Here is an 18,830-nt window from a genome sequence, read left to right as displayed (position 1 = left end):
CAAACTGTAACAACCTGCTATTTACTTAACACTTTTTTTTTCTGAATATAATAAATGTCAACTGTCTGTAGTACTACTGGTAGACTCAGGCTCCACAGAGTGCTGAGAATAATTTTGTATATCATATGCATCTAAGCAGCAGCAACTGAAAAAAAAAATTATACACTGTCTTATACACAATACCAGAAAACTATAGTACTCTGAAATATGTTTATAATACAAAATACCCAGTGACGTCACTATAATCTGAAAACTATCCCAAAACACTGGTATTTCAAAAATACATACCCTTCCCACAAGGGCGGCTCAAGTCAACCTCTACCTGCAAGCTTGATCTGCTCGCCAAGCTGGTTCTCCTGAAAAAAAAAAACAGTAAGTCACTGGGATGAGACAATGCTCAGTAAGTGGAAATATGCTATTACTAGTGTGTGGTGGCTGAGTTACACATTTGAAATACTAAAATAATACTGGTACTATAATCTGAGTAAGCTGATAAACTGTACAGAATATATAGAATGTAATTTAAAACATAGTTGTGTATCTGAATTTGCTATCTGAAGGTACTGCTACTATAATAGTATAAACTGCTGCCGTGTGATATATCTGTACATAGGAACTTCTACTATACCCTGAGATTTGTATATCATGATATATCCCCTCATGATAGGGTTGTGCGACCTGTAGGCTAGACTTACTCTGGTTGGCCAACTAGGCAAGTCAATCTATATCTGTACATCCGTCAATTTGTATCAATCTAGCCCACTGCAATCACTCCGGGCCATTTCTAACCTCTATCATCGTCTAATTGGCTACCTCAACCCAGCATGCTGGGGAGACTGCAATCTCTCCTCGCACGGTTAAACGGAATCCACACACTATCTAAGTTATATAGTTGCACGTGTCTGAAATAGCAACGGTACCGTGCTCTGCTGTATATCTCTGTATGTAATATCCACAAGGTGTCTGATATTGTGTAATACTACATATATATATATATATAAAATCATCTTGCTGCTTTTAACATGCTTTCAAAAACAATTATAACATTATAATTTTGAGCTGTATTATCTGAGATATCTGACTGAAACATATATATAAAATATATTTCTATTTCATCTGTGATTTCTGTCTGTACTAACTGTGATATCTGTATAAAATATATGTATACAATATCTGTATATTCTGTATATAATATCTGTAATCTCTGAATAATCTAACTGTAGCATCTTGATGCTATAACTACATAACTTGTCTGTATAAACTGTCTGAGTGTTATGATTTAGAAATCATATTATTCTGAGAAATATTGTAAGTCTCATTCATTGCTAATAATCTTTATAACTGAATATTTGTAATACTGAAAAATCTATATACTATACTGCTGTAGACACCCTATTTTTGCCCTAACCAAGTAGAACAAGGGGTCCCCTCTTATTATTTTCATTATTAGTATTATTACCTTATTATTATTATTATTCTATTATCATTATTATTTTTAGTATTACCATTATTATTGTTATTATTTTTATTTTTATTATTAGTATTTTTATTATCTTTATTTTATTACTACTTTACTATAATTATTTTTATTATTATTCATTATTTATTGCTAGTAGTATTATTACTATTACTTTACTATTATATTTTTTATATTACTTTTATTATTATTATTATTATTATTATTATTATTATTATTGTTTACTATTATTATTGTTAGTAACATTATTATTATTATTATTATTATTACTATTGTCTTACTGTAATTATTATTATTATAATTATTATTATCATTATAAAAACAAAAAAACAAAAAAGGAGAGGCTTTTTAGGGTTTTTGGGACATAGCCTATATATAGGCTTATTCACGCACAGCACAAAAGAGGGGGCGCAACACAGCAGCGTTGGGCGAAGCGGAGGCCAAAGAAAATTATTATGTTGTTGTTCTTCTTCTTCTTCTTCTTCTTCCCGAGCAATCCTCTCCACTAACCCATAGCCGCTGCAACTCCTATCTCTATCCATCCTCTCTACCTTCCCCAGCCTCTCCTGAAATCCTTTTGTTCCCTGCTTCTTCAGCTGCCAGCAGAGCCATAGTAGCTCCGAGCCGTCCACAGCTGCTGCTGCAACAGCACGCACGACCATCTTCTAACAGCAGCGGCCATCAACAACAGCTCCAGCCGAGGCTATTTCCACCGGGTCCAGCAACCGTGACCAGCTGTAGCACATACCCAGCAACCCACCTTCGCCTCAGGTCCAGCACGGCGTTATCGTCGCCGTCGTCCAACTCCGGCGACTCACCACTTTACAGCCATCTTCTCCAGAAACGGCAACACATTCGACACACACAACATCACTCCCCTCATATCTCCGTCCATTCTCTAACTATTTCCTTTGTACGTAGGGTAGCAGCAGAAAACACACACACGGCCTGGCCCATCTCCTGCTATCGTCTCACCGTTCCTCTCCCCAGACCCCAACCGTAAGCCACTTACAAGCTTCACGGCCACTCAAAAAAAAGCTAGTGGCTCTTCTGCTTGAGTCTCTGAATCTTGCTTTGGCGAGATCCCACAGTGCCCTCACGCCTATCTCCGACGTCAGCTCTGATAGTAGCAGCAGCTCTCAACTCCAGTTGCAGCAGTTCCCCCCGAGCACCCCAGGACCTCCGACGACAAAAACACATACCCGAAGGTCCAGACACACCTCTGTAAGCCCCTTTGCAAATACACAGAACACACACACACACAGTAAACACACACCAACACACCCCCCACACACACCTGTCACACACCTTGACACACGCACACTAACATGCACTTGTTTTTTACTTTATTTTATTTTTTTTATGTAATGTCCATATATGTTTTTTTATATATTTATTATTATGATATTATTGTGGTTATATACTTTATGCTTATTATATTATATGGTATATCATGTATTTAATATTATAATGGTATTGTGGTTATATAATTTATTATTGTGCTTATTATAGTATAGTTTATATCTAGTATTTAGTATTATGGTATTATTGTAGTTATATACTTTAGGCTTAGTGTATTATACACTATATCTAGTATTTAGTATTATGGTGTTATTGTGGTTATATATTTTATTATTATGCTTATTATATTATAGGTTATATCTAGTATTTAGTCTTATGGTATTATGGTGGTTACATACTTTATTGTCATGCTTACTATGCAATATATTTGGGGTTACTTGTTTTTAGTATGATTAGTATGGATAGTATTATTTATTATGGTATTTCACTTGTTAATTTGGTGTTTGTAATATTTTAGTAGATAGGTATTCTTATTATTACTAGGTGTATTATGGTAGCTTATTATCCTAGTTCATTATCCTATTATCACATATTGAAACCTCCCATACTAGTATTTTCCTATTAAAATAGTAATCATGTGTTCTAACCACACTAAAAGTTTAGTGGCGACTCCAATACTCATTGTTTTCCCCGAAAATATTAAACTACATTTTTATTTCGCCGACCCTGGGGCACATTAGCTCTGGGACGTTGCGACAGCTATAATAAACTCATGCCACACATTTGAGTAAACAAAGTCTCTTGCTCAGTTTCTGTAATTCTGCTGTAAAAATAATATTCATAATATTCTAGAAAGGTAATCTGATTTGCATGCTGGTAAATACACATTCATAGTTTTCTGTTATACATATTAAAAATCACTAGCATAGTATACTTCCCTTACCGTGAATCTGAAAAGCCTCTACTAAATTTTGGCCCTATACCCGCAGAGTTCCCATATCAACTCCCTGAAATCAACATCACCCAGAACCAAACATCAGTATTTTCCTGTATACAACATTTCTTATAACTATAGGGAAAGCAAGTATTGAATAAATTGTCTTACCCTGAAACTGGGATGAATTTCAAACTATCTCCACCAACAATCAGCTCCGGTAGACTTATAGAGAACTTCGCTGGGAGTGTCATGGTGGCCTCGAATCTTCAATCTAGTGAGAAATGGAGCCGGGATCGAAGGGAGAAGGGGAAGGGTGCGTGAGAGAGAGAGAGAGAGAGAGAGAGAGAGAGAGAGAGAGAGAGAGAGAGAAGGGTTTCTTGTGCCAAGAATCTGCCAAAAATCTGGGTTTTAGCTATTTATAGAACTGGATTTGTTGACGAGACACATCACCTCGTCGACGAACCTGCACTCTTATCAACGAGTTTCAGGCTTCCACAAACCCTCTCTCAGTATCTTCTCGTTGAAGACATCTTGAAGAACCCTCGTCGACAAAACCCCTGTATTCGTCAACGAGACCCTGAAGATTTTTCTTGTGTTATTACACAAGTAATGTAAATTAGTTGTAATATGTACCAATAATTAAATAAAGTAATCTAATTAACAACACAAGCACCAGAAAGTAGTAAAGTAAGAGTGACACGTAGAAATGTTATCGAGATTAGGCCAATTGCCTACATCCCCGCCTTTGCTAACAAGCACAAGGATTACCACTATAATTGCTCACTTAAATGAGTGGAGCAGCACCTAAACAAACCAGGTCAATTAGCATAGGGCTGACCTCAACCTTTACAACCAATCCTTACCGGACTGGATTACCGCCCCCTCAGGCCACACCTGGAAACACTCAGATTTTACAATTAAAGAATATTTGTACAATGATTATGCTTTCATGTAAAGTGCAAATATGTACCCAGTTACGCGCAATCACATACACCACCAATATGAAATAATATGTAAGCTCAATGTGGTTTATTATATTAACTTCCAAATATATTTGCAATCGATGTAATCGGTGCGTGAGACTGCAAGTAATATACTCTTTGTATCACAAGATGTTCAATCAACGTGCTCAAACAAAGATATCAATAAAATCTTAAATATTTCAACCAACAGGTTATCTCATCGTATAAAGCTCAAGTAATGTATATGCTTGGTTTGCAAAAGAAGTTTAATCTTTGTATTCAGCAAATGATATATAGATCAATGAATATTGCAACAAAGATTTTTATCACATAAACAAATATCTTTTTAAGGATATGTCAAGATAAATCACACAAGATATTTGAAGATATTTTGAAAAGATTTTGCAATCCAAAAATAAATACAAACTTCACAAGATATTGCAATGAATATGCAATACTCAGAAGTTTAATGGAAGTCTTCTTAGGAGAGACTTATTAACAAAGTTTCCTAAGAATATTTAGGTTTGGCTCTCAAGAAAAATTGTATCAATTAATCACAAACCAAAGGAGGGCAGACCTTTAGAGCAAACAATCACTCAAAACAAACTTACGAAGAATTTTGGCAATAGTAGAAGGTAAGTATGAGTGAATGGAGCTTAAAAATGAATAGTAGGAATTTTGAAATTTGAGAGAGAATTTTTAATCAAGTTTCTAATTATTCCAAATGAAGGGATATATATAGACTTCCCCTGAATTATAACCGTTAAGGACATGGTTGGAATAATTAGAAAAGATTTAATATTATTTAATTATTTTAACCCTATTTTAGTGAGTTAACCGGTGTAAAAAAATAGGTCAAACCCGAGAGCAACGGTCTACCAGGACAAGTTCGGTCGGCCCAAGTTCTTGGGGTTCGGTCGACCGGGCTAGAAATGAACTGCTGTCTCGGTCGACCGAACATATAAGTCCTAAGGCGATTTTTCAATTCTTACAAGGTTCGGTCGACTAGGGTCATTTTGAACTAAGCCTATCGGTCGACCAGGTTGGTGCAGTGTAATTTTCTCTCGGTTGACCAGGAAGTCAAAATATTGACTTCCTAGGAGGTTCGGTCGACTGGGGCCAAATGAACTACAGGAGTTTGGTCAATCGGGGTGTGGTCAACTAGTTGACCCGGTCCTTGGTTGGTCAACCAGGGGCAAAATGAACATGAATTGTCGGTTGACTGAATGTGCACATTTAGTGCATTTCGGTTCTGTTTCAACCAATAAACACCCTATTCAAATGACTAACACATATATGTGCAATAGTGCGTGTCCTAGGGTCATTTCTAGGTCCTGTTTCAATTATGTTTGGTTTGAGCTTATGTATTAGATCATGCTGTAATGTGTGTGTGCTTACTACAAACCATAGAACTTAATTACTATTATAGACCCTTTACATAAATGAAATAAAATACAACACATAAAAATTGGGTCTTCAACTTCACTTTCTCTTTGTGTATTATGATCTGTCAATCTGAGTTCCTGCACATAATCTCAAATATGCATTAAATACAATAAGTATTTGTCATTATCAAAATCGGGCGTGACTTATAAGGTCAACATTCTTCCCCTTTTTGATGATGACAAATACATCAAGCAAAAATATGGGTATAGTCTAAGAAGGCTCCCCTTATCAATATGCATTAAATAAAAACCATTTTCAACCCAAGTATTTTTGCCTCTCCATCTCCCCCTTTTGGCAACAGCAAAAAGGGCCATAAGAGTTAAGAACTCTAAGCAATGAGTAAATACCATATTTATACATTACAAGTTTTGGAAAGTTTTTGAAAAAAAAAAAAGATTGGCAAAGTTTCATTTGAAAACAGGACTTTACAAAACAGATCTTGTATAAATAGTAACATGTTTGAGTTTATAAATCCTAACTGTTGACCTTATAGGTCACACCCTGGTTTTGATAATGACAAACTCAATTGTATTTAATAAATATCCAATTCATGTGCAGGTTTATACTAACATACATTCAAGGGCACGTGAAAGCTTGAAGACAATTTCATATTCCTAATTGTAATATCTCTAAGTGAATTTTGTCTGTAATAGTAATTAGGCTGTCTGTAATAGTAATTAGGGTACTGGTTTGTAATAAGCTCACACACATCACATGAATGATTTACTTTGTAAGCTCAAACCGAACCATAGAAAGACCTTAGAGTGTACCTTCGGTGTCTTCAAAATTGGACCCCAAGTGGCCTTAGGACACACACATATGCACATATGTTTATTAGGCACTTAAAATTGATTGAGTTGGGTCAATTCGGGACCGAAATCCACACTTGGTGCACTTTCGGTCGATCGAGTCAAACAGTTCAAATTGGACCGGTCGACCGAAACCGGTCCGGGTCAACTATTTGACCCGGTCCCGGTCGACCGACCCCTTACAGGTCATTTGACCTCGGTCGACCGAACCACCTGGGAGTCAACTATTTGACCCCCCGGTCGACCGACCACTTTTGTACTCCAACAACTCGGTCGACCGAAGCGCCTCGGGAGAATTCCCAACAACTCGGTCGACCGAGCCGTGCAGTTCAAAAAGGCCTCGGTCGACCGAAACTCGGAGATTTCAAAAATCGCCCTTACCCGGTCGACCGACCCCTTAGTTCAAAATGCCCTCGGTCGACCGAGCTACTTTTGGTCGACCAGACCTCTCGGGTTGCCCTGATTTTTTTACCGTGATTAAATTTTTTAAACAGGGTTAAATTTTCTTAAGTGTCATTAATCTTTTCTGAAAATTCCTAATAAGTCCCCAACGGTCAAAATTCTTGGTATGTCTATATATACTCCTTTATTTGGTGGATTAAGTACGGATTAGCAAATAAATTAAGAAAAATTTTCTCTCAAGCCAAATACTCATATTTGCCTCCTACTACTTACATTACTTTGAAAACCTACTCAAGCTTACACTCTTCATCTATCCAAATCATTTGTAAGTGTATTGAGTCTTTTATTTTTGGTTAGCTCTTCATATTGCTGTGTATTTGAATCGATTTTTGAGAGCATAACCTAAGTTTTCTTAGGAGGCTTTGCCAATAAGCCTGCCCTAAGAAAGACTCTTTGTGACATCCCAAGTATTGCACTCTAGTTGCAATATCTTAGGAAGTTCATTTTTGTTTGGAGATTGCAAAAATACTTTCAAACATATTTGAATATCTTGTGGTGTTCATATTGATATATTTGGGAAAGGATATTCGTGTGTGTGTGATATATAAATCTTTGTGGTATTGTTTGTACAAGTTTTATAAATATATATCATTTACCGAAAACAAAGATTATCTACTTTGCAATACAAGCACATACTCATTCTATTGATTGATAATATTGAGGCTTGCTTGGTATTCTGTGTGAACACTCTTGACTGAATATTTTGAAGTGCATAGATTATTATTGACACTCTCACGTACGTGTTACACTGATAGAAAACATAGTTGAGAGATTGACATTTTAGACCACACAGAGCTTACATTTTAAATCACTTGTGGTGTTTGTGTTTGTGCGCATTTGTGGTACATATCTGCTTTACTTGAAAGCACAATTGTATTGTACCTTTGATTGTATATCTGAGAGATTCCAGGCGTGGCCTGAGGGGGCGGTAATCTAGCTCGGTAAGGATTGGTGTAAAGGTTGAGGTCAGCCCCGCTAATTGACTTGGTTAAGGTTGAGGTCAGCCCTGTGGTAATTTGACCTGGTTTGTATAGGTGACGCTCCACCCGTTTAAGTGAGCAAGGTATTGTGATAATCCTTGTGCTGGTTAGCCAAGGCAGGGACGTAGGCAGTTGGCCGAACCTCGATAACATATCCGCGTGTCATCTTCTCTTTACTGCTTTCTAATACTTGTGTGATTGTTTAAACTGCTTCATCTGATCTCTGGCACATTTACATCATTTGCACTAGATTGACCCTAGGCTTGTGAACATACTTCTGTTAGGAGGAATACTTAGAAGGTAAAATTTAAAAATACCAATTCACCCCCCCTCTTGGGATCACGGTAAAGCTAACAATTGGTATCAGAGCGAGGTTGCATAGACTGATTGTTATTTTGCACAAAGTTCACATATGGCTCATAGCTCCGTGACCCCTTTCCCCGAGGGACCATCTTCCACACGACCTCCTGTTTTTAGCGGTGTTAATTACACCTTCTGGAAACAGAGGATGCGCATCTACCTTCAGAATACTGATTGGAAGGTGTGGAGGATTGTCTCTAAGGGAAACTATGTCCCTATGAGAATTGAGGGTGCAGCTAGGGTTCCTAAGACTGAGGATGAATATGATGATGATGATATGAAAGCCGTTAGTCTTAATGCCACTGCTATGAATATTTTATATTGTAGTCTTGATGTGAATGAATTTAACAGGATTATGGCATGTTCAACTACAAAAGAAATATGGGATAAATTAGAGGTCACATATGAGGGTACTAGAGATGTGAAAGACAGTAGGATAGATATGTTGACCAGTGAGTATGAGGCCTTTAGGATGAATGTAGGTGAGTCCATTCAGAGCATGTACACTAGATTCACACACATCATAAACTCACTGCATGCATTAGGAAAGACATATCCCACATATGAAATGATCAGGAAGATCCTTAGAGGCTTGCCTCCTGTTTGGGAAGCTAAGGCTACGGCCATTGCTGAGGGTAGAGACCTTAAGGCCATGAGCTTAGACGAATTGATAGGTTCCTTAATCACTTATGAACTGTCCATAAATGAAAGACTCAATGAGCATAACAGGGCTAAGAAGGTGACTGCACTAAAAGCATCTAACGACACTTTTAGTGAGTATAGTGAGTCTGACACTAATGAGGAAATGGCTATGCTAACTAAAAAGTTTAGTAGATTCTTCAGGAAGAACAGGAAGCCATTTAAAAAATATAGAGACTCCACTAATGAGAAGGGAGAGTCCAGCAAAAGAAAGGAAAAATCAAATGCTCCTACATGCTACAACTGCAACAAAGTGGGGCACATCAAACCCGACTGCCCACTTCTGAAAAAGGAGGCTAAGAAAAATAAAAGAGCCATAAAGGCTGGGACTTCATGGGATCAATTCAGCAGCAGCAACTCAGACTCGGATCATAGTGACACGGAGGTCGCTAACTGGTGCTTAATGGCACACGGGGATGAGGTATCGTCTTCTAGTTCTTCATCTTCTTATTGTTCATCTGATGATTGTGATTCTGACAGCATGCCTACATTTAGACAATTGCAATTTGAATATATCTGTGTTTCAAAATTATTGAACAAAATGACCAAAGAGAATGAAAATTTGAAAAAGAAATGTGACAATTGGTCTAAATTGTTTAATATGGCAAAAACCTCTCATGCATCTATTTTAAAAGAAAAGGATACTACTATTGTTGAGCTTGAGAGGAAAGTGGATGATAGCTCCACAATCATTTTTAAATTCACAAAGGGCAAAGAAAATTTTGAAAAACTACTTGGTGCCCAAAGAAATTCTTTAAGTAAAGAGGGTCTTGGTTTTAATGGCATTGAAAATATTAGACGACCTAATCTTTACTTAGGACATTTTACACGAGAATCAAAATCTCATATCCCTCCTAAAGAACCTAAGTGTAGACTGAAATGTTTTAAATGCAAACAGATTGGTCACATTCAATTTGATTGTCCACTTAGGAATAAGCATGCTAAAATCAGAAAGGTATGGGTAGTTAAAGGAGACCCTGCTACTAACCCCCATGGACCCAATAAAATTTGGGGACCAGCATCAGTCACTTAGCTTATTTTGCAGGTATGTCTAAAATCATCCCCATCCAAGGACCGGTGGTACTTAGACAGTGGGTGCTCACGAATATGACCGGTGACAAGGGAAAATTCACTTCAATTGTTCCCAAGGATGGAGGCTACGTGACATTTGGTGACAATGCCAAAGGACGCATCGTCGGGGTAGGTAAGGTTGGTAAGGATTCCTCTCCTACTATCGATAATGTTTTGTTGGTTGATGGATTGAAACATAATCTACTTAGCATAAGTCAATTGTGTGATATAGGATATAAAGTATCATTTGAGAATGACAAATGCATAGTAGAAAATAAAACAGACCACAAAGTACTCTTTACTGCTGAGAGACATGAAAATGTTTACACTACATCTCTTGATATTTTAGCTTCGCAACAAGTAACATGTTTTTCTGCTATAAATGAAGCTAGTTGGTTGTGGCATAGGCGTTTGGGGCATGCTAGCATGGACTTGTTGTCTAAACTTGTTAGAAAATAATTGGTTAAAGGTTTGCCTAAAATGTCTTTTGTAAAGGACAAAATTTGTGATGCATGTCAAATGGGTAAGCAAACAAAATCTAGTTTTAAGAAAAAGAAATTCATATCTACTACTAGACCATTGGAGTTGCTTCACCTAGATTTATTTGGGCCTAATTCTGTGCAAAGTCTTGGTGGAAAATCTTATGCTTTTGTAATTGTGGACGATTTTTCTAGATTCACATGGGTGTTATTTCTTGCACATAAAAATGAATCATGTGAACATTTCACCAAACTTTGCAGGAGAATTCAGAATGAAAAAGGATATAAAATCACTCACATAAGAAGTGATAGAGGCACGGAATTCAAAAATGAAAGCATAGAAAAATATTGTGACTTAGAAGGTATATCTCATAATTTTTCTGCACCTAGGACACCTCAACAAAATGGTGTAGTTGAAAGAAAGAATAGGTCACTACAAGAAATGGGAAGAACTATGTTGAATGAGCATAACTTACCTAAATATTTTTGGGCCGAGGCCATTAATACCGCATGCTATGTTATGAATAGGGTGTTGATTAGACCATCAATTAATAAAACTCCTTATGAATTGTGGGACAACCATAAGCCTAATATTTCCTATTTTCATGTATTTGGTTGTAAATGCTTTGTGCTTAGAGATAACGAGCATCTAGGAAAATTTGACTCTAAATCTGATGAAGGCATCTTCCTAGGCTATGCACTTAATAGTAAAGCATATAGAGTTTTCAATAAAAGAACTTTAGCCGTAATTGAATCCATTCATATTGTATTTGATGAGTCTAATCCATTCTCTAACAAAGATGATGAAGATGATATTGATATTAGAAAATGTTTAGAGAAAATGTCCATTGAAAATAATGCAAGTGAAAATCAAGAAGCAAACGAAAAATCACTTGAGGATAATGAGAATGGAAATCAAGAATTGCCTAAAGATTGGAAATACATTAGAAGTCATCCTATAGATCAAATCATAGGCGAACCATCCCGCGGAGTAGCCACCAGATCATCATTGAGAAATATAGTAAACCACTCCGCTTTCTTATCCCAAGAAGAACCTAAAAATATTAAAGAAGCCATAGAAGATGAATCTTGGGTAATGTCCATGCAAGAAGAACTTAATCAATTTGAAAGAAGCAAAGTGTGGACCTTAGTTCCTAGGCCAAATGAGCACACCATCATTGGAACTAAATGGGTATATAGAAATAAGAAAGATGAAAATGGGGGTAGTAACTAGGAATAAAGCCAGACTAGTTGCCCAAGGATACAACCAACAGGAAGGGATTGATTTTGATGAAACATATGCTCCTGTTGCTAGATTAGAAGCCATTCGTATGCTACTTGCCTTTGCCGCTTTTAAAAATTTTAAATTGTTTCAAATGGATGTTAAAAGCGCATTTTTAAATGACTACATCAATGAAGAGGTATATGCAGAACAACCACCCGGTTTTGAGAATCATAAATATCCCGATCATGTTTACCGGTTGTCTAAAGCCCTGTATGGATTGAAACAAGCTCCTAGAGCTTGGTATGAGAGGCTTAGTGGTTTTCTATTAGAAAATGAGTTTACCCGTGGCAAGATTGACACTACACTTTTCATCAAGTCCAAAAATGATGATATGCTCCTCGTTCAGATTTATGTGGATGATATCATTTTTGGAGCAACCAATGATGAGTTGTGTAATGAGTTTGCGAAATGCATGCAAAGTGAGTTTGAAATGAGCATGATGGGTGAACTTAGTTTCTTCTTAGGTCTACAAATTAAGCAAGCTAATCATGGAACTTTCATATGTCAATCTAAATACATAAGGGACTTGCTAAAGAAATTTAATATGGAAGATTGTAAAATTCTTGGCACACCTATGAACTCTTCCATAAAACTTGATAAAGATGAACAAGGGATCCCTGTTGATGTAAAATTATACCGTGGCATGATTGGAAGTCTCCTATACCTCACTGCTAGTAGGCCTGATATTATGTTTAGTGTGTGCATGTGTGCTAGATTTCAGGCTAACCCTAAGGAATCTCATCTGAAAGCTGTTAAACGAATCCTTAGATATCTAGTTGGAACTATAGAGTTAGGACTTTGGTACCCTAAGCATACTACTTTTGAGATTGTCAGTTACACTGATGCTGACTTTGCCGGTAGTAAGGTTGATAGAAAAAGCACTAGCGGCACTTGCCATTACTTAGGACAATCTCTTGTTTCTTGGTTCTCCAAGAAACAAAACTCAGTTGCCTTATCCACCGCCGAAGCTGAATATATTGCAGCTGGAAGTTGTTGTGCCCAAACTCTTTATATGAAACAACAACTTGTGGATTTTGGATTGCACTATGAAACAATACCGATTAAATGTGATAATACTAGTGCAATCAACATCTCTAAAAATCCTATCTCACATTCACGAACTAAACACATTGAGATTAGACATCATTTCCTTCGTGATCATGTGCAAAAAGGGGATGTAGCTCTTGAGTTTGTATGCACAAATGAACAGTGGGCCGATATATTCACTAAGCCACTACCTGAGGATAGATTTATACAAATTAGACGGGAGTTAGGCTTAATGCATAATAGAGAAGCTTCATAATCTAATATATTCTATAACTTGCACAAATTTAGGGGGAGCTGCTTTATATTGTGAAAGTTGGTTGTTGACTGAGTGCTTATGTCATACGTTCACTTATTGCATGTTCATATTGACTATTGCCTATGATTGCATTATTTGTCCAATTCATGGCCATTTTGAAAGTTTATTTGCTATAATTGGCTTATACTGAACTGTTTGAGTAGTTGTGGATAAACTGTTAGGAAATATAAACTCAAACAGGTTACACTTACACAGGTTTATTTTTGGAAAGTCCTATTTACAAACGGCACTCTGCCGAAATTTTTCAAAACGGCACTCTACCAACATTAGTCTTGTGTAAATGTACCTAATCCAAGCCTGTTCCTTTAATTCCGATGACCCTTTTTGCTGTTGCCAAAAGGGGGAGATGGACAGAAAGGCAAAATTGGATGCATTTTGTGAGGGGGAGCCTTCTCAAGGCTTAACCCTAACTCTATAGTTTTGCCAATCGAGTTTGTCATCATCAAAAAGGGGGAGAATGTTGACCTTATAGGTCACACCCTGGTTTTGATAATGACAAACTCAATTGTATTTAATAAATATCCAGTTCATGTGCAGGTTTATACTAACATACATTCAAGGGCACGTGAAAGCTTGAAGACAATTTCATATTCCCAATTGTAATATCTCTAAGTGAATTTTGTCTGTAATAGTAATTAGGCTGTCTGTAATAGTAATTAGGGTACTGGTTTGTAATAAGCTCACACACATCACATGAATGATTTACTTTGTAAGCTCAAACCGAACCATAGAAAGACCTTAGAGTGTACCTTCGGTGTCTTCAAAATTGGACCCCAAGTGGCCTTAGGACACACACATATGCACATATGTTTATTAGGCACTTAAAATTGATTGAGTTGGGTCAATTCGGGACCGAAATGCACACTTGGTGCACTTTCGGTCGACCGAGTCAAACAGTTCAAATTGGACCGGTCGACCGAAACCGGTCCGGGTCAACTATTTGACCCGGTCCCGGTCGACCGACCCCTTACAGGTCATTTGACCTCGGTCGACCGAAGCGCCTCGGGAGAATTCCCAACAACTCGGTCGACCGAGCCGTGCAGTTCAAAAAGGCCTCGGTCGACCGAAACTCGGAGATTTCAAAAATCGCCCTTACCCGGTCGACCGACCCCTTAGTTCAAAATGCCCTCGATCGACCGAGCTACTTGAGTCCCGGTTGACCGAGCTACTTTTGGTCGACCGGACCTCTCGGGTTGCCCTGATTTTTTTACCGCGATTAAATTTTTTAAACAGGGTTAAATTTTCTTAAGTGTCATTAATCTTTTCTGAAAATTCCTAATAAGTCCCCAACGGTCAAAATTCTTGGTATGTCTATATATACTCCTTCATTTGGTGGATTAAGTACGGATTAGCAAATAAATTAAGAAAAATTTTCTCTCAAGCCAAATACTCATATTTGCCTCCTACTACTTACATTACTTTGAAAACCTACTCAAGCTTACACTCTTCATCTATCCAAATCATTTGTAAGTGTATTGAGTCTTTTATTTTTGGTTAGCTCTTCATATTGCTGTGTATTTGAATCGATTTTTGAGAGCATAACCTAAGTTTTCTTAGGAGGCTTTGCCAATAAGCCTGCCCTAAGAAAGACTCTTTGTGACATCCCAAGTATTGCACTCTAGTTGCAATATCTTAGGAAGTTCATTTTTGTTTGGAGATTGCAAAAATACTTTCAAACATATTTGAATATCTTGTGGTGTTCATATTGATATATTTGGGAAAGGATATTCGTGTGTGTGTGATATATAAATCTTTGTGGTATTGTTTGTACAAGTTTTATAAATATATATCATTTACCGAAAACAAAGATTATCTACTTTGCAATACAAGCACATACGCATTCTATTGATTGATAATATTGAGGCTTGCTTGGTATTCTGTGTGAACACTCTTGACTGAATATTTTGAAGTGCATAGATTATTATTGACACTCTCACGTACGTGTTACACTGATAGAAAACATAGTTGAGAGATTGACATTTTAGACCACACAGAGCTTACATTTTAAATCACTTGTGGTGTTTGTGTTTGTGCCCATTTGTGGTACATATCTGCTTTACTTGAAAGCACAATTGTATTGTACCTTTGATTGTATATCTGAGAGATTCCAGGCGTGGCCTGAGGGGGCGGTAATCCAGCCCGGTAAGGATTGGTGTAAAGGTTGAGGTCAGCCCCGCTAATTGACTTGGTTAAGGTTGAGGTCAGCCCTGTGGTAATTTGACCTGGTTTGTATAGGTGACGCTCCACCCGTTTAAGTGAGCAAGGTATTGTGATAATCCTTGTGCTGGTTAGCCAAGGCGGGGACGTAGGCGGTTGGCCGAACCTCGATAACATATCCGCGTGTCATCTTCTCTTTACTGCTTTCTGATACTTGTGTGATTGTTTAAACTGCTTCATCTGATCTCTGGCACATTTACATCATTTGCACTAGATTGACCCTAGGCTTGTGAACATACTGCTGTTAGGAGGAATACTTAGAAGGTAAAATTTAAAAATACCAATTCACCCCCCCTCTTGGGATCACGGTAAAGCTAACACTAACAGTTTATCCACAACTACTCAAACAATTCCAATAAAGTAATAAAACATAGAATCCATCATTAACATGCATAAGATATAAGAATTATACACACAAGCAATAATCAACATTCTCAAAGTTTAAGGCAATAAGACATATCAACAATAATATTAGTTGCTAAGACTTGTAAACTTCACTTGAGAGCCCCCCTTAAATTTATGCAAACTATGAAACATCTAAGAAGCTTCTCTACTGTGCATTATACCTAACTCACATCTAATTTGTATGAACCTATTTTCGAGAAGTGGTTTAGTAAATATGTCCACCCACTGTTCATTAGTGCATACAAATTCAAGTGCAACATTCCCTTTCTGCACACGATCACGAAGGAAGTGATGTCTAATCTCAATGTGTTTAGTTCGTGAATGTGAGATAGGATTTTTAGAAATGTTGATTGCACTAGTATTTTCACTTTTAATTAGTGTTGTATCATAGTGCAATTCAAAATCCATAAGTTGTTGTTTCATATAAAGAGTTTGGGCACAACAACTTCCAGCAGCAATATATTCTGCTTCGACTGTGGATAAGGCAACTGAGTTTTGTTTTTTGGAGAACCAAGAAACAAGAGATTGTCCTAAATAGTGACAAGTGCTGCTAGTACTTTTTCTATCAACCTTACTATCGACAAAGTCAGCATCAGTATAACTCACAATCTCAAAGGTAGTATGCTTAGGGTACCATAAGCCTAACTCTATAGTCCCAACTAGATACTTAAGGATTCGTTTAATTGCTTTTAGATGGGATTCCTTAGGGGCAACCTAAAACCTTGCACACACACACACACTAAACATAATATTAGACCTACTAGTAGTAAGATATAGGAGACTCCCAATCATGTCACGATACAATTTTACGTCAATAGGGATCCCTTGCTCATCTTTATCAAGCTTAATGGAAGAGTTCATAGGTGTACCAAGAATTTTACAATCTTTCATATTAAATTTCTTTAGCAAGTTCCTGATATATTTAGATTGGCATATGAAAGTTCCATGTTTAGCTTGTTTAATTTACAGCCCTAAGAAGAAACTAAGTTCACCCATTATGCTCATTTCAAATTCACTTTGCATGCATTTGGCAAACTCATTACATAACTCATCATTAGTTGCTCCAAAAATGATATCGTCCACATAAATTTGAACAATGAGCATATCATCATTTTTGGATTTGATGAAGAGTGTAGTGTCAATTTTGCCACGGGTAAATCCATTTTCTAGTAGAAAACCACTAAGCTTCTCATACCAAGCTCTAGTAGCTTGTTTCAATCCATACAAGGCCTTAAACAACCGATAAACATGATCTGGATATTTATGATTTTTAAAATGGGTGGTTGTTCTACATATACTTCTTCATTAATATAGCCATTTAGAAATGCGCTTTTAACATCCATTTGAAACAATATAAAATTTTTAAAAACAGCATAAGCAAGTAACATATGAATAACTTCTAACCTAGCAATAGGAGCATATGTCTCATCAAAGTCAATCCCCTCCTACTGATTATAATCCTAGGCAACTAGTCTATCTTTATTCTTAGTTACTACCCCATTCTCATCTATTTTATTCCTATATACCCATTTAGTTCCAATGATGGTATGATTACTAGGCCTAGGAACTAGGGTCCATACTCTACTTCTTTTAAATTGATTTAGTTCTTCTTATATGGACATCACCCAAGACTCATCCTCTATGACTTCTTTAATATTTTTAGGTTCTTCTTGGGAAAAGAAAGCAGAATGATTCACTAGATTTATCAAGGAGGATCTTGTGGCTACACCACGGGATGATTTACCTATGATTTGATCTATAGGATGATTTCTAGTGAATTTCCAATCTCTAGGCAACTCTTGATTTTCATTGTCTTCAGATGATTTTTCATTTACTTATGGGTTTTCACTTGCATTGTTTTCAATAGATAATTTATCTAAACATTTTCTAATATCAATATCATCTTCATCATCTTTCTTAAAAAAATGGATTAGATTCATCAAACACAACATAAATAGATTCAATAACAGTCAATGTTCTTTTATTAAAAACTCTATATGCTTTGCTATTAAGTGCATAACATAAGAAAATACCTCCATCAAATTTAGAATCAAATTTTCCTAGATGTTCATTATCCCTAAGCACAAATTATTTACAACCAAACACATGAAAATAGGAAATATTAGGTTTATGGTTGTTCCACAATTCATAAGGGGTTTTATTAATTGACGGTCCAATCAACACCCTATTCATAACATAACATGCAGTATTTATGGCCTTGGCCCAAAAATATTTAGGTAAGTTATGTTCATTTAGCATAGTTCTACCTATTTCTTGTAGTGACCTATTCTTTCTTTCTACCACTCCGTTTTGTTGAGGTGTCCTAGGTGCAGAGAAGTTATGTGAGATACCCTCTAAGTCACAATAATTTTCTATGCCCTCATTTTTAAATTTTGTCCCTCTATTACTTCTTATTAGAGTTATCTTATATCCCTTTTCATTTTGAATTCTTCTACGAAGTTTGGTAAACTATTCACATGATTCATTTTTATGTGTAAGAAATAACACCCATGTGAATTTAGAAAAGTCATCTACAATTACAAAAGCATATGATTTACCACCTAAACTTTGCACAG

Source organism: Malania oleifera, chromosome 2, assembly GCF_029873635.1.
Source record: "Malania oleifera isolate guangnan ecotype guangnan chromosome 2, ASM2987363v1, whole genome shotgun sequence".
Classification (NCBI taxonomy): domain Eukaryota; kingdom Viridiplantae; phylum Streptophyta; class Magnoliopsida; order Santalales; family Ximeniaceae; genus Malania; species Malania oleifera.
This window is presented reverse-complemented; position numbering follows the sequence as displayed.